This window comes from Amblyomma maculatum, chromosome 5, assembly GCF_055883805.1.
Source record: "Amblyomma maculatum isolate TAMU_Amacu chromosome 5, ASM5588380v1, whole genome shotgun sequence".
NCBI lineage: Eukaryota > Metazoa > Arthropoda > Arachnida > Ixodida > Ixodidae > Amblyomma > Amblyomma maculatum.
In genome coordinates this window covers 56,750,808-56,774,603 of record NC_139348.1, presented here as the reverse complement: position 1 = coordinate 56,774,603, position 23,796 = coordinate 56,750,808, and the positions used below count along the sequence as shown (strand labels likewise).

The following is a 23,796-nucleotide window of genomic DNA, read 5'->3' as shown; positions in this document are numbered from 1 at the left end:
AATGTCAAGGTAGGGAAACGCAGGCAGGAGAACAGGCAGTAGGTGATTATGACATTGGTCCTAGGAATAGCAGGGGGGAGTTACTAGTTGAGTTTGCAGAGCGCAATAACTTAAGAATCATAAATACCTTGTTCAGCAAACGAAAGAACCGGAAATGGACAGGGAAAAATCCTAACGGGGACACTTAAAATGAAATTGACTTCATACAGTGTTCGACCCCCGTCATTATGCAAGATGTAGAGGTAATCGGGAAAGTGCGATGCAGTGACCACTAGCTGGTAAGGTCCCGAATTAGTCTAAATCTAAATAAGGAACGCAACAGATTAGTAAGAAAGAAACCCATCAAGGAATTAGCGGTGAGGGAGAGGGCATAAGAGTTCAGGATCTCGCTACAGAATAGGTATTCAGCTCTAACCAAAGGCGAGGTCATTACCCTAGAAGCAATAAACACTAATTTCAGAGATATCATTACTGAGTGCGCTGTAGAGGTAGGCGGTAGGATAGTTAAGATACCAGTGAGCTGTCTAAGGAGACGAAATATTTTATTAAGAAACGCCAGAGTATGAAAGCTTCTAATCCAACAGACCAGATAGAATTGGCCGATATATCAAAGTTAATCAATAAGCGCAAGGTGGCCGATATAAGCAAGTATAACATAGATAATACAGCATGCTGTAAAGAACGGGGGAAGCCTTAAAGCGGTAAAGAAGAAATTTGGCATAGGCACAAACTAGATGTATGCGATAAGGGACAAGGCGGGCAACGTCATCATGAATATGGAGAAGATAGTCAAAGTAGCCGAGGAGGTCTATACAGATCTCTACAGTAGCCAAAGTAGTCAGGACCGTAATGAGATTGGCTTTCGGGAAAAACAGTCAGACGTTCCACCAGTGACGAAGGATGAGGTCAAGAAAGCATTAGAAACTATGAAAAAGGAGAAATCAGCTGGAGAAGATCAGATAACTACAGAATTGTTGAAGGACGGGGGAATATCGTGCTAGAAAAACTGGCCACCCTGTATACGCAGTGCCTGGTGTCGACGGTACCGGAACCATGGAAGAATGCAAACATTATCCTCATTCATAAGAAAGGGGACTCTAAGGACCTTAAAAATTAGGCCAAGCAGCTTACTGTCTGTTACGTATAAGGTATTTACTAAGGTAATCGCTAATAGAATCAGGACAACCTTAGACTGCAATCAAGCAAATGACCCCGCCGGGGTGGCGCAGTGGTTACGGCGCTCGACTACTGTTCCCAAGGACGCGGGATCGAATCGCGGCCTCGGCGGTAGCTTTTCGTCGGGGGCGAAACGCAAGGAGCCGTGTGCTGTGCGATGTCAGTGCACGTTAAAGAAACCCAGGTGGTCGAAATTTTCTGAGTCCTCCACTACGGCGTCTCTCATAGCCCGAGTTGCTTTGAGACGCCAAACCCCACAAACCAAGCACAAACTAAACCAATCAAGCAAAAGATCATGCAAGTTTTCGGAAAGGGTACTCTACTATCGATCATATATGTGGCATATTCTGTTCAGCAGTTTTTCCATTGCGCACGCGTCAGTGTTCGAAGTCAGCGTTCGGAGCGGCGGCCGCTATCACCGCTCCCTCCTTTTTACCTTTCCCTTTCTCACGTGACGCATGCCTATAAAAGGCGAGCCTACTTCGCGGAAGAATACGCAGCAAGAGGAGCATTCGCACTGGTGGTGGTGGACGTTCACGGGCGGCTGCAGGCATCAGGGTGGGTAGTGACAGAATCTTCGGAAACCGCGGAAGAGGCCGCTGTGGCACTAGCCATAGCTAGTGCCATAGCTGGTGCCACAATCTTCTCCAATTCTAAATTTGCTGTTCGTAGCTTTGCGGGGGCCGGGAATCTCAACTGCAGCGCAGAAAATACTGAAACTACACCAGGCAACCATACAGAGAAATTGCGGTGATATGGGTACCAGCTCACTCGGGGAATCAGTCAACCGAGTCGGTGGTTCCTTCGTATCCATGGGTTACTCCAAGGAGGGGCTGGCATCTTCACGATATCACAAATCATTACAGATTGGAACCGCACAAATTTCCACCACCTGACAAAACGTTGGATAAGGCACAGGAGACCGCTTGGAGGAGCCTCCAGACGAGAACCTATTAGCAAAAATGTACCCAGATGACTGTAACCTCACGTGCAGGGTCTGTGGTGAAACACAACGTATGATCACATACTAGGGCAATTTAAAGAAGAACCTCCACCGGAAGATCTAGTAAAAATCCCTTCTCTTGAGCGATAGGAGGCCGTTCTTGTCAGCTCGGACTCGGGCATTCAGGCCTTGGCCACCGTGTGGGCCACTAATGTCGCCGCCAGCCATGGACTGGAGGCCATCTGGAGCGGACCGTCTGCATCTGCATTTTGACGAAATAAATGTTTTCCAATCCAAAATTCGCAAATAAACTGAAGTTTTGGTCTCTTGCTGACAGGCGCCGCTGGCGGCTGTGGCGATTCTACAGTGGCGGAAGACTTCGGAGGTGCACTTCATCCCCAAACCGGGCAAACCCATAAATATTGTCACATTAGGCGGTGCAACGCATAAGAAGAACGCATACGCATAAGGAAAGAAGAAGAAGACTCTCGTGAGTTTTGGAGAGAAAACGACGTTCAACAGCGTCGGCTGGTGCCTACAGAGAACGTCCGTTGAAAAGCCTTGTCTTCGGTGTCCGCCCTCTGCTACAAGCTGAACTACCCCGTAACACCTTGATGGAGGTACTTTCGATTCCCCTTGCCACAGCTCCTCGTACTTTCACGCCAGAAACCTGGATTTGCGCAGTGGACGTCATCTCCCTGAGCTCACCCCACCGACTACCACAGTAAGCATGGCATCCCAGGACGCATCACCCGCTACGGAAACTCCAGCTGCCCCCATGGTTTTAACCAAAATCCGTCATCCGCCTATCTTTAACGGCGAAGACAACAAGGACGTTGAAGATTGGCTCGACGAATATGAAAGGTGCAGCAAGAATAACCGCTGGGATGCTAGCATAATGCTGGCAAACATCATCTTCTATCTGGCGGGAACGGCGAAGACCTGGTTTACCAATCACGAACAGGAGATGTCTACGTGGGACATCTGCAAACAAAAACTGCAGGACTTATTCGGCAAACCAATTGGGCGAGCTCTGGCAGCCAAAAAAGACCTGGCTACTCGGGCTCAGTCGTCCACCGAGTCATACCTGGCCTACATACAGGACGTTCTCGCATTGTGTCGAAAGGTGAATACCTCCATGACCGAAGATGATAAAGTGGGCCACATACTTAAGGGTATCGCCGATGACGCATTCAATATACTTCTCTGTAAAGACTGCTCTACGGTGGACTCAGTCCTGCAAGTCTGTCGCCGTTTCGAACATGCGAAGCAGCGCCGCATCGTCCATCGGTTTCAGCGCCTTCCCAACACGGCGACTACATCCTCATGTGACGACTTGCCCACGTTACAGCAGCCTTCAGGTCAGAATAACCTCACTACCATCGTCCGCAGAGAAATCGAGGCCTTGACTCCTGTTACACATACGTCACCTCCTGCACAGGCAACAATAGCTATGATACAGGCTGTTGTCCGCCAAGAATTCGCTAATGTGGGCCTCGTTTCAAATCCCGCCCCACCACCCCCTGCACCACAGCCAATCCCAGTGGTTGCTGCTGCTGCCACAACCCCGCCCTACACACCCGCTACCCTACCCGCAATCCTGCGGAGTGGCGCACATCTGACGATAGGCCTATTTGCTTCGTCTGCTGTCGAGCTGGCCATACATCCCGCTATTGCCGCAGCCGTCCGGCTCCCCCCTCTCAACCCTATTACAGCCCTGCCCGCCATAACTATTATGCACCACGACGCGTTTCTGTCACCCCAGCACATCTTCGTACTGAGAACACAGAGCAAGACCGTCGTCCTAGCCGTTCTCCATCGCCTCAAGCCCACCATTCCCGATCACCTACTCGTCGCCGCAGCTTGTCCCCAACGTACCAAGGCACCTACTCGGGAAACTAGGCAACGCAGCGCCCGGACGTGACGCTGCGTTACCAACCCGGACAGCCAACTGTGTTTCGACCATCGCACCACACCGCAACCTGATCAATGTCCTCGTAGATCGAGTCCCTGTGCCCGCTCTCATTGACACTGGAGCCCATATTTCAGTTCTTAGTTCGTCCTTCCGCCAGCGCCTCAAAAAAGTTCTTACGAACGCTAACACCTCTACAGTTCGCGTTGCTGATGGAAAAACTGCTGCCATCATCGGAATGTGCACTGCACGCGTTAGCATCGCCGGCCACCATGTCCCTGTGCTCTTCGCCGTCCTTAATACCTGTCCTCAAGACGTGATTTTAGGCCTAGACTTTTTAACAGCCCATTCCGCACTCATTGACTGTTCCGCCGGACTTCTGCGCCTAGCCCTGCCCCATTGTGTTCACGACCCCAGTGCTGACCAATCCCAGCCTCGCCTCCGCTCCAGTACATTTACTCGCCTACCTCCCGAGGCAGCAGTATACGTGCCCATGTCACCTTTTCCCTCCCTTCCTGACGGCGACTACGTTGTCAACCCCATAACCGACGTCACTCTACAGCGCAACATCGTGCTACCTCATAACATTGCACACGTCGAGAATAACCTCACCTACATTCCCGTACTCAACTTCAGCATGTCTTCACAAGTTCTCCCGGAGGGCATTTTCCTTGCCGAGCTGTCGCCTTTGTCCACCTTTACCATTTCTGCAGTGCTGTCCGACCGTCACGCCGACGTACCTGCACAACCTGTCCCATCACATAGTCCGGAGGACCGCATCTCAGCCATGGTTGCCTCTGACCTGCGTCCCGAATATGCCAGCGCCCTTGCCGGCCTTTTGCGGTCATTCAGCGACATTTTTGATTTCGGTCACGGATCCCTGGGCCAAACGTCCATCGTCACACATCGTATTGATACTGGAGATGCCCGACCTATTCATCGACGGCCTTACAGAGTTGCTCTTTCCGAACGCAGGATCATTCAGGACGAAGTAGAGAAAATGTTGGCAAGCAACATTATTGAGCCGTCGAGCAGCCCCTGGGCGTCTCCGGTAGTACTCGTCAAAAAGAAAGACAACAGCTGGAGGTTTTGCGTTGATTATCGACACCTAAACAAGATAACAAAGAAAGACGTGTACCCTCTTCCAAGGATCGATGACGCTCTCGACTGCCTTCACGGTGCTAACTACTTCTCCTCCATCGATCTCCGTTCTGGATATTGGCAGATCTCTGTTGACGAAAGAGATCGTGAAAAGACGGCTTTTGTCACCCCGGATGGCCTCTACCAATTCAAGGTGATGCCTTTCGGCTTATGTAATGCCCCTGCGACATTCGAGCGTAAATGGACCACATGTCTGTGCTACCTCGATGACGTCATCGTATTTTCATCAACCTTTGAAGGCCACCTCCATCGTGTTTCGGCTATTCTTGGCGTCTTCCGACTAGCTGGCCTTCAGTTGAACTCCAAGAAGTGTACCTTTGGTCGCCGGAAACTCAAGGTCCTAGGGCATTTAGTCAACACCCATGGCATCCAACCGGATCTCGACAAAATTCGTGCTGTAAGGGATTTCCCTAAACCGAAATCTAGCAGCGACGTGCGTAGCTTCCTCGGCCTTTGCTCATATTTCCGGCGATTTGTACCAAACTTCGCAGAAATAGCCCGTCCGCTCACGCAGCTTCTGAAAAAAGAGGTCTCCTTTACCTGGGGCCGCGAACAATCGGCCGCCTTCGTCGCTCTTATTGCCCACCTCACCGGTCCGCCAGTGTTGGCTCACTTCAATCCGTCAGCGCCCACAGAAGTGCGCACCGACGCAAGTGGTCATGGAATTGGTGCCGTTCTCGCACAACGTCAGCTCGGGTTACCCCGCGTCATCGCCTATGCCAGCCGACTCCTCTCTGCGGCCGAACAAAATTATTCCATCACTGAACGTGAGTGCTTAGCCCTAGTTTGGGCCATTACAAAGTTCCGCCCTTACTTGTATGGGCGGCCATTCACAGTAGTCACTGACCACCACGCACTGTGTTGGCTTTCTACACTCGAAGACCCTACTGGCCGCCTTGGACGTTGGGCCTTGCGCCTTCAGGAGTACAATTTTTCAGTAATTTATAAGTCTGGCCAGTTGCATCGAGACGCCGATTGCCTGTCCCGTCATCCAGTCGACCCGCCAAGCCAACCTGAATGTGACAATGACGCTTGCGTGCTCTCTATTTCTGATTTCTCCAACATTCGCCATGAGCAACGCCAGGACCCTCAGCTTCGCGAAATTATCAATCGCCTCAGCGCCGATCGCGATGACCCTTCTCTTCGTTTGTTTGTGCTCCACGACGGCACCTTATACCGGCACAATATGCGACCTGATGGCCCCGACCTTCTACTAGTAGTCCCTCAGCACCTACGCTCAGCCGTCCTTCAACAGCTTCACGACGTTCCTACAGCGGGTCATTTAGGCGTCTCTCGCACATACGACAGTGTGCGTCGTCGGTTCTTTTGGCCAGGCCTATATCGCGCAGTCCGCCGTTACGTAGCTGCTTGTGACCGCTGTCAACGCCGGAAAAAGCCATCACTTTTACCAGCTGGACTTCTGCAGCCAATCGACATCCCCATAGACCCATTTTCTCGAGTGGGTCTGGATCTTCTAGGGCCTTTTCCACTGTCCGTATCGGGGAACAAATGGATTGCGGTGGCCACTGACTACACAACACGCTACGCGGTCACACGAGCAATACCAACCAGTTGTGCAACTGATGTCGCTGCTTTCCTCCTCAACGACGTTATACTCGTCCATGGAGCTCCCCGCCAACTGCTCACCGACCGTGGCCGTTGCTTTCTGGCTCGTATAGTCGACGAGATCCTACGGCTGTGCAACGTTCGTCATTCTTTCACGACCGCCTACCATCCACAGACGAACGGGCTTACCGAACGCCTTAACCGGACACTGACTGACATGTTGTCTATGTACGTTTCTGATGACCACCGCGACTGGGACATAACGCTGCCATTTGTGACATTCGCTTACAATTCGTCGCGTCACGACACTACCTGCTACTCCCCCTTCTATCTTTTATACGGCCGTGAACCTCTGCTTCCTTTTGACAGCCTGCTCCCGTCTGTCACCACTGCCAGCTCATATGCTCGTGACGCCATAGCCCGAGCTGATGCTGCTCGCGTTTTGGCTCGAAACCGAATCGCAGCCTCTCAGCACTCCCAGAAACGTCGCTATGATTCCTGTCATCGCAACACCGAGTATTCTTGCGGCTCTCTCGTGCTGCTCTGGACTCCAGCTCGCCGCGTTGGCCTCTCGGAAAAACTTTTGCCCCGGTATACAGGACCCTATCGTATTTTACGACAAGTGACACCAGTAACATACGAAATTGTGCCCTTGCATCCCGTCCGCCATGCCTCTACACCACGCACAGAGACGGTCCATGTTGCACGCCTAAAACCGTACTACATGGACCCTGGTTTGGACGCTAGTACGCACCGAGACGGTGCTTTTCAGCCGCCGGGGTAGTGTCACATTAGGCGGTGCAACGCATAAGGAAAGAAGAACGCATACGCATAAGGAAAGAAGAAGAAGACTCTCATGAGTTTTGGAGAGAAAACGACGTTCAACAGCGTCGGCTGGTGCCTACAGAGAACGTCCGTTGAAAAGCCTTGTCTTCGGTGTCCGCCCTCTGCTACAAGCTGAACTACCCCGTAACAATATTAACAATCTATGGCCCATCTCTCTCACCTCCTGCGTAGGGAAAGCTATGGAGAAGGCGGTACACATCAGGCTCACCCGATATCTTGAAGAAAACGACTTGTACCCACACACCATGTTCGGATTCCGGCCTGGCCTATCCACCCAAGATATACTCCTCCAGCTTAAGGAAGAAGTCATAATCCCCCCTAGAAAGCCTTTCTTCAGGACAATTCTCGCTCTTGACCTCAAGGGGGCGTTTGATAACGTAAAGCACCACTCTATTTTGGAAAATATGAGCCACATCAATTGTGGTGCAAGGACCTATGCATATGTAAAAGATTTCCTTCACGGTCGTACCGTCTACGCCGACCTCGGCCTAGCAGAACCTAGCCAAATACAGCTAGGCACACGCGTCACGCCACAGGGTGCTAATCTATCACCCTTACTTTTCAATATTGCTTTAATCAAACTCCCAGCCCAGCTAAATCAGGTATCGCATCTACGGTACGCCTTCTACGCGGATGACATCACTATTTGGACCACGGCCTTTTCTACCACGGAAATCGAAGACCGCCTTCAAGAGGCCGTAACCATCGTGCAAGCCTACGCCGCTAACTGCGGCATTACTTGCTCCCCCGAAAAGTCGGAGTTGCTGGTACTACACAGCTCCCGCCAACGCAGACCCACTGTTGAAGTCAACCTCAATGGAAACCCAATACCACAGAAGGACACCATCAGGATTCTAGGGCTTTACATCAACGACAAGGGCAGAAATGTGTACGCCCTCACTCGGCTCAAAAACACCAGTCTGCAGGTTTTGCGTATGATAGCCAGGGTCACTACCAACGACAGGGGTATGCTCGAACAAGACACACTGCGCCTGGTTCAAGCATTCATCATTATTAGAATTGTGTATTCGACACAATATCTGCACCTAAAAACGGTTGACTATAAGCAAATCGACTTCATTATACGAAACGCAGTTAAAAAGGCGCTGGGCCTGCCCCAAAGCACTTCCACAGAACGTCTTTTGCAATTAGGGGTGCACAATACAGCCGAAGAACTCCTTGCCGCCCAACGCGCCACCCAGATAAATCGACTAGCAGCAACCCGCGCGGGCCAGACCGTTCTTATGGACCTTAACCTGACTAGCCCGCAAGGTCTCGTACAAAAACAGGCTATACCGCCCGGGTGGTCAGACTCGTTCATAGGCAATCCCCTAGCCCGCAATATGCATTCTCTGTTCCACCAAGGGCGCCGGAAGGCGCGGGCCAAATACATCCAGGAAAAGTACGGGACGGACACTGAATCCTACTACGTAGACGCAGCAAAGTCAGAAGCGGGGTACACGGTAGCGGTTGTGATTCACCAACAACTGGTTGATGCCCTCACCATCTGCGATGACAATATAGAAATGGCAGAGGAGGTGGCCATTGCTTTAGCCGCCACACATACCACCTGCGCCTATATAATAACAGACTCTATGGCTGCCTACCGCCACTACATCAAAGGGCGAATATGTCCCCAGGCTGCCAGAATATTGAAAAATTATGGACACCCCGAACAAGACAAATGCCTCGTCTGGACACCGGGACATCAAGGCGTGGTAGGGAACGAGTGCGCCCATGCCGCTGCCCGAGCTCTCCTCCCCCGTGACTCGACCCCTCTATCCTCCACACCGCCCTATCCCGGCCCTCTAGCGACGTATGCGGAGAGGTTACAGCACTGCAGACTGTCTCGCAGAAAATATCCACCCCCAGCCAAGGGGCTCTCCAAAGCGGAGGAAGTTAGATGGCGACGCCTACAGACAGGTACCCGCTTAAACACACCAGCCCGCTTAAACACAATACACCCCGGGTTCTGCGACCCCAAATGCAAATATTGCGGAGAAAAGGCAGGCCTGCACCACATGGTGTGTACCTGCCCACACAATCCTCCAGATGATCCGAATGCAGTGCCAGCAATTGAGGGGCTGCCCTATCCAGCTCTGGACTAGAGGCCCAACGGGCCCTCGTGACACGTGCGCGGGTAGCAGCGGCAGCCGCTGGAGTCCCCGACTAGGGACCCCACCTACACATCCCCCTCCCTTAAATATACTTAATAAAGTTTTTCACACACACACACGAGGATTGACGACGCACAAGTCATGAAAGAAAAACCCCAAAACCGGACTGCACCCTTGTAAGGAATGGCGCATCTCAAGCTACCAGACTTCGACGAAAGTACAGATAAGTGGAAACCATACCTTATCAAGGTTGAAGCGTACTTTGAAGCAAATGCCGTTGCAGATTCAGCAAAGAAGAGAGCATTGCTTGTGGCAGCATTAAGCACTAACACTGTCCAGATATTGGCAGGAAAAGTAGCTCCGCGAACGCCAAATGCATTGACTTATGAAGAAGCAGTTGCAACCTTGAACGAGTATTAAGACCCAAAAAGGAACGAAATCACTGAAAGCTACACATTTTTTAACCATTGCCAAGCCGAAGGGGAACCAATTCAGGCGTTTCTGGTGGAAATACGGCGGAATGCGGATAACTGCAACTTTGGAAGCAGTCTGGATCGGATGCTACGGGATCGTATTGTTTGCGGTGTGAGGTCGAGTGCACTACAGAAACAGCTCTTCTCTAGAAAGGACTTAACGTTACAAGAAGCGGAGGCAATAACAATGGCAGCAGAAGCCGCTGAAACCGATGTAAAAAGGATGAACGCAGAGGAGACTCCACTACTCAAAGTAAAGGCATGCGGAAAGACGCCGGATATAGTTGAATAGAAGCGTTTCATTACCGAAACTTGCAGTAGATGCGGTAGTGAGAAACACGGCGAAAACGCCTGCTTGTGGGCCAAGTTGCATGCAGACAAGATGCGGGCGGCGAGAACCAACACTTTGGCTGTCACAGAAGGCTCGTCCAGAGACGTCGCATATTTGGACACTAGTGTCTGAAAGAAAAAAGTTTCTGGAGCCACCTATTCGCAGAGTATTCTCGTGGGAGGCGTCGAATTGAGGATGGAGGTTGATACCGGGTCGCCAATTTGCGTCATCCCTCGCGAACTATATGAGAAGTACCGCAAGCAGTGGCCAAGTCTGAAAGCATCAAACATGTGGTTGTCCTGCTACGTAGGCAGCCTCCCTCTCCTGGGAGAACTTGAGTTACGCGTCCGGTACCCAGGGGGTGTCCGTGGACTGCCCTTTAACTGTGTTAGATTGTGCGGGACCGAGCCACTGTGGGCGTGACTTGCTTAATCTACTCAACAACGCAGAAGCTCCAATCTTGCAGATAGCAGCCGAAGACATCTCGCCGGAAGACCGCAACAGCAGCTACCGCATCAACAGCATTTTCGAAGACTAGCAGGACGTCTTTTCTACCAATCTAGGCTTCATCAGTGGGACCCCCGCTAGTCTGCACCTTAAAGAGGGAATCATTCCCTGATTTTGTAAGGCCGGGCCCATTCCATATGTCTTACGCGATAAAGTGACCCTGGAGTTGGACAGGCTAGTTTCTATAGGTGGGCTGTCGCCAGTGAAGCATTCCGAATGGACAATACCAGTTGTAGTTGTGCTAAAGAAAAATGGCACGGTCCGAATCTGCGGCGATTTTAAAGCCACTTTAGACCCAGCTTGTGCCACCAAGCAATATCCATTGCCGTTATTGATGACTTGTTTGCCCGTTTAAGTGATGGTGACTGTTTCAGCACGCTAAACAGGCGAGATGCATACAACCAAATACCTCTTGACTAAGCGGCAAGAAAGTCTGCGTCATTAACACGCATAAAGGGCTTTTCCTTTTAATAGGCTACCATTCGGAATAGCATCGCCACCGGCTATTTTCCAGAGAAAATTGGATGAGGTGCTGGGAGAACTTCCGGGCGTACAAGCTTATTTAGAAGACGTGCTTGTCTCAGAAAGAAAAAACAACAGTGAGCGATTAAGAAGCATCCTACAACGCTTCCGAGAACGCAGAGTGAAACTTACATACGATAAGTGCGAACTTCGCAGACCGGCTGTATCTTATCTGGGGCACCGATTGACCGAGACGGTCTCCACCCTATGGAAAAGAACGTTGAGGCGATTGTAAAGGCACGGGAAGAGGCTCTTTGTTTTTCTTTCCTTTTGCATGCCTCAACATAATATATGTAAAAGCACCAAGCCCGCGTAATGTCGCGAAACTGCGCGCATTTCTCGGAATGCTGACGTTTTACGCCAAGTTCCTGCCGAAAATGTCGACTACTCTTTTCCGGTTATATCAGCTGTTGGAAAAGAATGCACGCTGCGATGGAAAGAGGAACGGGAATTCGCATTTAATGCGGCTAAACAGAGGCTTAAGGCTACCCAGGTTCTTGTGCCTTTCGAACCGAAAAAGGAATTGAAATTGGAATGCGATGCGTCCCCTCAGGATGTGGGAGAAGTTCTGTTCCACACAGTCGAGAACGTTAATAGGACAATTGGGTTCTGTTCTAGAATATTAACACGAGCTGAACAATAGCACTCAATTTTGGTGTAACAAAATTTCGTGACTACCTTCTAGGGCGAAACTTCACACTGGTAACCGATCACCAGCCGCTTCTGGGCCTGCTGAAACCAGACCGTCAGATACCAACAATGGCCGCCGCACGCATCCAGCGCTGAGCACTCTGCCTGGGGGCCTATCACTACAAGTTGCAGTACACTCAGGGAAAGCAGATGCTCAACTCCGATGCCCCTGAGCCGCCTACCACAACGAGCTCCGGAACCTGTCGTGGATAGTGAACCTCCAGAATACGTCTTATCCTCGAAAGACTGGACGAAGGTGGTGTGACAACACGTGAGCTCATTGTTTTGACAGCCACCGACACCGTTTTGAGTGAGATTAAATGTTACGTTATGAGCGGGTGGCCCACGACCGCAAACTGATTGCGCCATTTCATACTGCCATTATTTGACCGGAAGCTGGAATTGTCAGTGGCGCATGAGCTAGTGTACTGGGGAAATCGTGTGGTAATACCGAAAGAAGCTCGTACACGGGTGTTGCGTCTTCTAAATGAGACGCACCAGGAATCGTCGGATATGAAAGCAGTTGCACGTTCTCTGTTTTTGTGGCCAGGGTTGGATAAGGACATTGAGGAAATATCAGCTACTTGTCAGAACTGCATCCAGAACCTGCCGATGTCAACGACCGCTCCGCCAGTTAAGTGGCCATCCACCAATGAAAAGTGGTCGCGTATTCACGTGGATTTTGCAGGTCCAATCGCAGGAAAAATGATCCTGGTAGTGGTCGACTCGCATACTAAATGGATTGAAGCCATACCACTGGTGCATGCCAACACTGAAACACCTGTTAGCTGCCTGCGTCCCATTTTTAGTAGGTTCGGAGTCCCACGAACGTTAGTCTCTGACAACGGTACGCAATTTACCAGCCAGGAATTTGCTGCAATTGCAAAAAAATAATATAGTGCATCTACGTTGCGCCCCCTACCACCCTCAGTCGAATGGAGCCGTAGAAAGAGCTGTGAGAACGATGAAGAAAGGGCTTCGCAAAATGAAAGAAGGGAAGTTGGAGGACAATCTAGTACGACTGTTGTGCAACTACCACAGGACTCCGTGGAAAAGTGGAAAATACCCCACGGAGATGCTTTTTGGGTTACCAATTACGATCCCAGCTGGACTCGTGTTTTCCTTCTACGCTTACAGAGCCACCGCAGGGTCAAGATGCCTGGGCATAACTGCCGGAGTCAAATGTATACGTGCGGAACTATAGTAGCGGGGACAATTGGATATCGGGACGGCTGACGACGGCGTCCGGTTCCAGGATGGCCACGGTGTCAACCCTAATGGGCCTGGCCAGGCGAAATGCAGATCAAGTTCGTTTGCAACGTGGCTGTACATAGGATGTTCACGAGCTCGAAAGTCATGTGCGCGAGCAAAACCACCCGTTAGCTCACCAAAGACTGCAGACCATACTACTCCTACGACCTGCATTCCCAGCGGCTCAAACTCTCCGAAACAGTTTCCCGGTGTCGCTTCTCAAGGTCAGCCTATGACCGAACCAGCACAGACACAGGAAACCGCAAGAAGCCCCGAACAAGCCCTGAGGCGTTCTACGAGGCAACGCAGACCGGTGCAGCGTTTACAATTTTAAAGAGAAAGAAGTATGGCATAATCTGTTCAGCAGTTTTTCTGTTTAGCACGCGTCAGCGTTCGAAGTCAGCGTTCGGAGCGGCGGCCGCTATCGTCGCTGCGTGATTCCGTTCTCTCAACGGTAGGTTCCTCTGAGCAGCGTCACCTGGCGACAGATTGCGGAAATATTGTAAAAATGAATAAGAGTCAATTTAAAGCCTGCCGTATTCGTTGCCTCAATGGCGCATTTTCAAATGTCCCATGTATGGATGGTCACTTGTAAATCGGCACAATCGCAAGAGAAATTGGTGGCTTGCGGTGATCTCGTTATTAAGGGTCGCCGTTGTGTCGTCGTGGACCCAGAACCAAAAGCGCTAAAACTGAAGCTTCTGTGGCTTCCCGAACGCTTGGAAGACGCCTTCATACGTGAGACACTACAGGCCTACCGGAAGGTGACTTCGATTTCGGCAGAAAATTGAAAAGTGGCGGAAATGGAAGATTTGAGAACGCTGAACCGGGATGTTGTTGTGTCTCTTACTGAAGTAGTCGGCGTTGGCGACGTCCCACATTTACTGACTATTTGTGGTATACAGAGCCTTGTTTTAATACCGGGCAGGCCACCGCTTGCCTCTGATACAACCGTGTTGGCCACATTCGTAGGCACAGCCGTACGCCGCGTTGTGACGACTGCCGACGCTTCGGTCACACCGCAGAAGAGTGCGTCGTTACTTATGCGGACAAGCTGCGGCATCGTGTGCGGCCACGGGACGACGCTCTACAAGAGCTTATTGCCACGGGACGACGCTGCTACCCCGCACCTCCACCAGATTTGTCACGGTATTGGCGAATGGGGCTAGGTTACCAGAGCCGGTACAGGTGGAATTACACGGTCCAAGGTTTATGTACGTCCTGCGAGTCCGGAGCCCATTCACTTCGTCTTTTCTCCGAGCGCCACTTCAACGTCTTTCGCTCCGAGCGCCACACACACGCGGAACACGTGCACACAGGTGGACAAAAGCAAACGAAAAAAAAAGTTTGCAGATGCCGTTTTTCAGTTACCGCGTAAAATACGGCTTCATGCGTGGGACATGAACTGTCTCTGGACGAGGTAGCCGACGGCCTCTCTGCTCTGGGCCATCTGGGAGCACCTCATAGTTAACGTCGATGAGGCGCCGCAAGATTTTATATGGTCCGAAGTAACGGCAAATCAGCTTTTCTGATAGGCCACGGCGTTGAACAGGAGTCCACACCCACACCTGGTCCCCGGTATTGTAGGAAGCTTGTTTGTGGCGGAGGTTGTACCGGCGTGAATCCTTGTCCTGTTGCTGGGCGATGTGGACGCGTGCTAGTTGGCGTGCTTGCTCAGTATCTTGGGCAAAGTGCTCGGCGTCGGTAAAAAGCTCGCTATTTGTTTCGCAAGGGAGCATTGCGTCCGGCATCGTCCGAACCTCCCTGCCGTAAACTTGGCGAAACGGCGTGAAGCGTGTCGTCTCTCGGACTGCCGTATTGTACGCGAATATCACATATGGTAGGATAGCATCCCAAGTCTTGTGCTGGGCGTCGACATACATCGAAAGCATGTCCGCAATGGTCTTATTAAACCTTTCCGTCAGCCCGTTGGTCGGCGAATGGTAAGCAGTGGCTTTTCGATGCGCCGTACCGCTGAGATGAAAAACTTGTGAAGTAAAGGCAGTCCATTTGTCAGTAATAATGCAGGTCGGAGCACCGTGCCGCACCATGATCTGGTGTACAAAGAAATGGGCAACTTCAGATGCTGTACCACTAGGTAACGCTTTGGTCTCGGCATATCGAGTGAGATAGTCTGTAGAGATGATTATCCAACGGTTGCCACCGGAGGATCGAGGGAAAGGACCGAGAAGGTCCATGCCGACTTGATGAAACGGTGCGCGTGGTGGTATTATGGGTACGAGGAGGCCTGCAGGCTTTGATTGCGGAACCTTCCGACGCTGACATTGCCGACAGCTCTTGACATAGCGCTTAACAACAGTGGCAAGGTTGGGCCAGTATAATGTATTTCGTATTTTAGCGAGTGTGCGAGTATAACCCAAGCGGCCAGAAGTTGGTTCATCGTGGCACGCGGAAAGGATTTCCTCTCGCAGAGCTGTGGGTACCACGAGGAGGTAGGTTCTCAACTCGGATCTAGAGCTGTGCTTATAGAGTACACCACTTCTCAGGCAGAAAGTTGAGAAGCTCCGAGAAAAGCACTTAGGTATTGTGGCTGGCTGACCTTCTAAATAATCGATCAGGGCTCGTAACTCTGGATCAGCACGCTGCTGATGAGACATATCTGAAGCATCAACAGCTCCAAGGAAAACTGCAAGAGTCACCCGTGTGTGGTGAAACGAGCTCGACGGCCGCACGAGAGAGCGTGTCAGCATCTTCATGCTTATGTCCGGACTTATAGACTATAGTGAGGTCAAAATCTTGTAGGCGAAGGCTCCATCGCGCCAGGCGGCCGCATGGGTCACGCAGGTTGGCCAGCCAACACAAGGAATGGTGGTCAGTGACCACTTTAAATGGGCGACCATAAAGGTAGGGGCGAAATTTTGCAGCAGCCCAAATAATGGCGAGGCATTCCTTCTCAGTAGTTGAATAGTTCATCTCGGCGCGGGATAAAGCACGGCTGGCATAGGCGACTACTCGTTCCACACCCTCTTGACGTTGCACGAGAACCGCCCCAAGGCCAATGTTACTCGCGTCGGTGTGGATTTCTGTCTCACCGTGCTCATTGAAATGGGCTAGAACAGGCAGCGATTGGAGACGGAGGCGCAACTCGCTACAAGCAGCTTCTTGCTCGTGACTTTAGATGTTGTGCAAACGATTCTGCGAAGACCACCACGTCAACTAAGTAGACTAGGCAACACTGCCATTTAAGCCCGGCGAGGACAGTGTCCATCACCCACTGAAATGTCGCCGGTGCGGAACAAAGTCCGAAAGGTAGAACTTTAAATTCGTAAAGTCCGTCTGGTGTGACAAAGGCCGTCTTTTCATGATCTCGCTCATCTACCTCAATCTGCCAGTAGCCACTTTTTAGATTGATTGACGAAAAGTACTTCGCACGCCGAAGGCGGTCGAGAGAGTCGTCAATCCGTGGCAAGGGGTAAACATCCTTCTTGGTTATGGCGTTCAGCTTGCGGTAATCGACGTAAAAACGTAACGTGCCTTCTTTCTTTTTAACTAGAACGACTCGGGAGGACCAGGGGCTATTTGAGGGCAGGATAACATAATCTTCGAGCATTTGTTTAACTTGTGACTTAATAACTTCGCGCTCGGTCGAAGAGACGCGGTAGGGGTGCTGGTGAATTTGGCGCACATCATCGAACGTCACGACCTGGTGCTTGGCAATGGGCGTCTGATGCACTTTTGACGATGATGCAAAACACTCTCTGATTTCGAGTAACAATGAAAACAGCTGTTCACGCTGGCTTACCGATAGCTCTCAGTTAATATCGAGGTTGTCGAGGGATGTGGGCGGTGGCACGGTTTCTGTGGACAAGCACTCGGAGACTTCAGGCATGCGTTCCGCGAAAGCTATGGAAGTGTTCCGAAAAAGGTGTCGATACTCGTGCGAATCATTGGTAATACCTTGGACTGACCACAGTTAATACGGATCAAACTGCGAGCCACGCAGACTCCCTGCGTCAGCAGTAACGAGACGTTAGTTTCGGCTATTGCGTCACCATCGTGAAGGGCATTGCATTTGACAATAACGAAAGTGCTGGTTCGGGGTGGCAGCGTGACAATATTATGGACGCCACTGAAGTGCTTGGCGCGTCTGGTGTCCTTTCAGCTGCTACTGTGGACACGGCTACCACAGCTAATACAACGGTTGTTCCTCAAGGTGACTCCAATGAAAGTGAGACGCTGCTTCGATATGAGAGGCCGAATCCGGCACATGATATGGAGCCTGCCACCTGTTCTAATCCTGCCAAAGATACCGCCCTGGTTACTCCAGCCACTGAGGTCAATGCCGAGGAAGAACTTGCAGGTCAGGCCACTCTACCTGCAGCTGAGGCCGTCGCTCCTGTTGAAGAGCATCTTCATAAGCGCCAGGGAAAATGCGCATGTGACTCGAGTGAAGATTATCTGGAAAGCGTGAAGCATCCCCGCCGCCGGCGCACGTCGAAAGACCAGGGGAAGTGCCAACGTTCGCGTTCCCGCAGTCGTGGTGCAGGTCCGGCGACGTCGCCGTCTCCGGAGAGACAAATTCCAGCGTAGTTAGCACTTGTATGGTCACCATGGTGGCCCCTGAGGAGCTAGTGTTTTCAATGCTGAATGTGAGAGGCCTTAGGTCTCCTCAGAAGCGGGTGCAACTTCGTCGACTTTTCAGCAGCAGGCGGATTGGTTTTTTATTTATTTATAGGAAGGGAAAGGCGCGGTAACTGTCTCACTTGTTTTTTTGTGGACACCGCAACCGCGCCGTAAGGGAAGGGAGGAAGATGGGAGTGAAAGTGGAAACAGAGAAAGAGGAGCCGTAGTGGAGGGCTACGGAGTAATATCGACCACCTGGGGGTCTTTAACGTGCGCTGACATCGCACAGCACACGACGCCTCTTCGTTTCGCCTCCATAGAAACGCATCCGCCGAGGTCGGGTTCGAACCCGGGTACACCGGCACAGTAGTCGGGCGTCTTACCACTGCACCACCCCGGTGGGGCGCGGCTTGATTTTGCCGCCGTCCAGGAAACGAAGATTGAGAGTCAGCAGAATAGAGAGAGGGCACTAGGACACTTTTTGTCTGATTACAATGTTATTGTGACGCATGCTGTTGGTTTTTCGGCGGGTTGCTTCTTGTTTCTTCGAAAGGCTCTCCCTTAATCTGCGTTATCTTACTATACTCATTCTGAAGGGCGGCTAATAAGCTGTGATTTTTTGCTCCACGGGAAGCCATGGAGACCTATATTTATGCGTTTAATAGTGCAGCTGAGCGTGTTGATATGCTTGAAGCCATGGCTAACCTCCTAGATTGTAGAAAGAATGTTGTGCTAATGGGAGACTTTAATTGTGTATGTTACCTGAATGACCGTGCTGGGCCTAGTGTACACAGAGACAGAAGTGGTGAAGTGTTCTCGTGTGTTATAGATGACTCAGGACTCATTGATACAGGGGTCTCATGTCATGGAACTACACTATACACGCATATCCAGGGGAGGTCCCACGCGCGCCTAGACAGGATGTATGTTTCTTCCACGCTGATTTCCCGTGATTTGTTGTGTGAAACTGTACCGGTTTCCTTTTCAGATCATTGTATGGTGGTTGCTCAGCTCGGGAGAACTTACTGTTCAGACTTTAGGCCGTAATGGGAGCTTTGGAAGCTAAATTTTTCACTTGTAAATGATCAGGAGTTTGCCTTTCGGATACGCTTTCAGCTACAAGTGTGTTTGACAGGTGCCATGCCAATATTTGCTGCATGGGAGCTGTTTAAGTAGGAGGTGCGAGCGATAGCTATTGAAATTGGGTCTGTTAGATCATTTTACAAGAAATTTCAAGAGAGGACATTGCATAAGAGTTTGTATAACCTCTATGAATTAGAATGTGAGGCACCTGGAGTATATTTAGACGAAATTACTAGGGTAAAGTGTGACCTACAAAAACAGGACGCTGAAAGCTACAGGGGTGCCCGAGTTCGATCTCGTACAAATCGTGCTTTGCACTCTGAAACCCCTACGCGACCAGCTCTACGTGATGAGCACCGTAATGCTACTGCCAAATTGATACCGGGAATGATGTCCAATGGCACCCGAGTAACAAAAACGTGTGACATCATCTCTCTGTTTGTGAGCTATTACACGACACCTTTCAGTGACGCTTCTGCTACTTCTAATTCGGATCGACTAGCTAACTTTAAAGCTCTTATAACGCTTTTATCAGATGAAGACTGTGGTCTTATCAATGGGTCTTTCACGTTGGAAGAAATAGAACACGCAATTGACCAATTACCCCTCTCTAAAGCACCTGACCCTGATGGCATATCGTGCGATTTTTACAAAACTTTTAAACCTTTGCTGAGTCCTGTCTTGCTGCAGATCTTCGCTTTAAGTTTTGATGGGGGGGTTCTTCCTCAGTCCTTTACTAGGAATCACACAGTCTTAATTGCAAAGAGTACGGATAAAGAAAAATTGCTCTCAGTAGATGGCTACAGGCCAATCACGTTGGCAAATGTCTACTACAAAATTGTTGCGAAAGTACTATCAAATATTTTACAATATGCCATGACGGTTATCATTGGACCTCATCAGACTTGTGGCTTAGGGGACGCTCCATACAAAATAACATACATATTGCACGTACAATTCTCGAATCATGCTCTGGCTCTTATGAGCAGCTTGCTCTACTCCAGATTGACCTTGCGAAGGCATTTGATCGTGTCCGGCATTCGTTTCTATTTTGTCTTCTCGAGCGTGCAAATGTTGGATGAACTGTACTGAGAGGGGTGCAACTTTGTTAAGACAACTGTTTCACTCGCTTGATTGTTAATGGTCACCTCTCAGAGCCTGTGCCAATTCGATCGTCCGTGAAGCAGGCCTGTCCTATGTCACCGCTACTTTTTGCCCTCTACCTAGAGCCACTTTGTTCGAGTGTGCTGCAAAACCACAGTATCCGTGGTTATGTTGCCTTCAGTAATGAAGTCAAAGTGCTTACGTACGCCGAATATTTGGTGTTTTGCTGCAGACAAACCCAGCATCGACAAAATTACAACCACCATTGAGCAGATTGGCATTGTATCTGGCGCTCAAATGAATAAGTTTAAAAGTTCGGGTCTTTGGTTCGGTTCATGGGGAGCAATGCCGACTCATTATGCTGTAATTGAATGGTCTCGTGTCCCCCTAAATACCTTGGAGTTCCCCGTCATGCATTCTACTTTAGTGGGCGTGCCTGGAAAGAGCGGGTCACGGCACTCAAAAGCTACGCTCGGACTTTTGTTCCGCACCGCCTATCAATTTTTGACCGAGCACAGGCATGTAACATGTTTCTGGCTGCAAAACTTTATTATGTTTTACAGGTACTCCATTGCGCGAGGAATTACATCCACAGTTTTCACCGAACGTTTGCGACGTTCATATGGTCATCCAGTTTTGAGCCTATGCGGCGCGAAAACTTATTCATGCGGCGCGATAACTGGCGGACTAGGTTTGACACATCTCTGCCAGACAGTTAGTTGCTCGTTTCTTCTTTTTCCGTAATAGCTCCCATCCAATTACCAGAGCATCCCTGCAAACTAACCTAATGAACCTTCTTCCCTTCCAAACCTAGTGGTCTCTTCCAATTTTACCGATCGGCCCTTATTATTTGGTTTTATGAAAGAAGTTTGCGATTCAGTGCGTTTTCTGGCAGTTCGCTTCTCTTATGAGTACTTATTCTCTGTTTCACAAAAAAATTTATACCAAGATTTGATATCTATGTTGTTCCCGCCTCCCTTATATCGTTCACTGTATTCTAATTTTATGGGGCAAGATGTGTTAAAAAGGGTGCGCAAAATGCTTATCTCGCCTTCGACTAAAACGTTTTTCTTTTGACTTCATGCCGAGGTTTTGCCTGTTAAAGTGTGGCTTCAGAAAAAAAAAATATTTTCGTTTCTTCTAGTAATTACCGGTTATGTGACACACCTGAAACCATCGAACACTGTTTTATTGCCTGCAAAGATGCAATATTATTTTGGGACGTTCTGCAAAGAACATTGAAGAAAGACTTTATTTTGAATTCCGACAATGTGAGTTACTTGATAACCACCCAACATGACCACGAACCCTTTGACATGATTTTCCTCCTTGGACTGCACAGCCTGTGGAAAACGCATATGTTGGATCGGAATGCTGAACCTCTAGTCTCCCCCGCTACTCATTTCGGCCAGATGGTACACCAGCTTAGAGACACTTACGAAGATAGTGACTATCAACCGGACTGGCTGCCATTGTTGATGTGTTCTTTCCTTGCCACCTTTTTAGTGAAGTTTTGCTAAGTCGTATTCTAGTTGTGTGGTGTTGTGTTGTTATGTTCCAATTGGACTTATCGCCTACAGGCTGATTACTCTGTAAATGATGTACATAAGTGTATGCTGAATTTAAAAGCATGTAATAAAAGCTATGCTAAAAAAAAGCCATATTGGCGCATTGGGCTAACATTACTTAACTGAGCACTTAGTGAAAAAAATGTATGTTCGAGTCCTGCGTTTGTAATTTATTTTCCAAATTTCTTTTTTAAATTGCAACATTAAAATATGCTACTGATATCTTTCTTGAGGGTGTTCCCCTTTAGCTTGCATCATATGATATTTTTAATTCCTAGTAGCCACTAAACCTGCCGTGAACACAGCTGCGAGACCACACAATGACAACGCTTACACAATTTATTATTTTCAACTTAATCTTTTCCTGCCTTTAGTGAGTGTATGTTTCCATTAGGTTGCGTTCAGACACACCTTTCAGTAACAATCGCCGTTTAACCCCCTCAGAGGCAACCAGTGACGAGAAAGAAGTTTCGGGAACCTACCGTTGAGAAGACGGAATTACGCATCGCCGCTCCCTTCTTTTTCCCTTTTCCTTTCTCACGTGACGCATGCGTATAAAAGCGAGCCTACTTCGCAAATAAACCGAGGTTTCGCTCTCTTGCTGACCGGCGTGGCTTCTGTTCCTTGGCGCGCCGCTGGCGGCCGTGGCGATGCTACAATATCACTACCATCAAACAGGTGATAGAAAAATGCTCAGGTTATAACCAACCCTTACACATAGCATTTATTGATTACGAAAAAGCATTTGACTCAGTTGAAACCTCGGCGGTGGTGGAGGCATTGGGAAATCAGGGGGTAGACGAGCCGTACGGGAAAGTGCTGGAAGATATATATAGTGGCTGCACAGCAACCATAGTTCTGTATAAAGAAAGTAACAAAATTCTCATAAAGAAAGGAGTTAGACAAGGAGACACAATCTCCCCAGTACTGTTCACAGCTTGCTTGGAGGAAGTATTCAGAGACTTGGAATGGGAGAAGTTAGGGATAAGAGTACATGAAGAATATCTCAGTGATCTGCGATTTGCTGATGACATTGCCTTGCTAAGTAACTGAGGAGATGAACTGCAAAGAATGATTGGTGACCTAGACAGGAAGAGTAGAAAGGTAGGCTTGAAAATCTATTTGCAGAATACTAAGTAATGTTCAACAGCCTTGGGAAGGAACAGCAGTTTACGTTAGGTAGCGAAGTACTGGAAGTAGTAGGCGAATATGTCTACTTAGGACAGGTAGTAACCGCAGATCCGGACCATGGAAAGGAAATAAGCAGAATAAGATTGGGATGGCGTGCATTTGGCAAGCACTCGCAGATTATGACTAGCAGCTTGCCGGTACTGCTCAAGAGGAAAGTATACAACAGTTGCATCTTACCTGTGCTAACCTATGGAGCTAAAATTTGGAGGCTAACCAAGAGGGTTCTACTTAAGTTGAGGACAACGGAGAGGGCTATGGAACGAAACATGGTAGGGGTAACATTAGGAGATACGAAGCCTGCAAAGTGGGTCAGAAAATAACTCAAGTTACTGACATTCCAGTGAAAATCAAGAAGAAGAAATGGGCATGAGCAGGACATGTGGTGCGAAGAGAGGACGACCGATGGTCGCTTAGGGTAACAGACTGGATTCAAAGGGAAGAAACACGCAGCAGGGGGCGGCAGAAAGTTAGGTGGGCAGATGAGGTCAAGAAGTTCGCAGGGGTCAAGTGGATGCAGCTAGTACAAAATCGGATTAATTGAAGAAATATTGGAGAGACCTTCGCCCTGCGGTAGGTATAAACAGGCTGATGAGGATGATAAGTAAATACGATGTCCGAACTTTCACCTGTGCATAAGCATCATCGTCACCATTCATTGTTGTTCGGTAGGAAATGCGCAATGTTCCAGATGAGGGTTTGAATAAATACGTTTGCAAGGGCGATGGCCCAGAAGTGGCGGAAATTCCCATAGCATTCGAAGCCTCTCGATTG

At 49.6% G+C, this 23,796-nt stretch overlaps 1 protein-coding gene and 1 pseudogene across 1 annotated transcript in view; one reads left to right on the top strand and one right to left on the bottom strand.

Annotated features, from left to right (window-relative positions):
• The window catches only part of LOC146188362 (deoxyribonuclease-2-alpha-like), a 194,675-nt gene that overhangs the window by 13,839 nt on the left and 157,040 nt on the right, over window positions 1–23,796 (bottom strand). The window lies entirely within an intron of this gene.
• LOC146188363 (uncharacterized) lies at window positions 9,905–11,063 on the top strand (annotated as a pseudogene).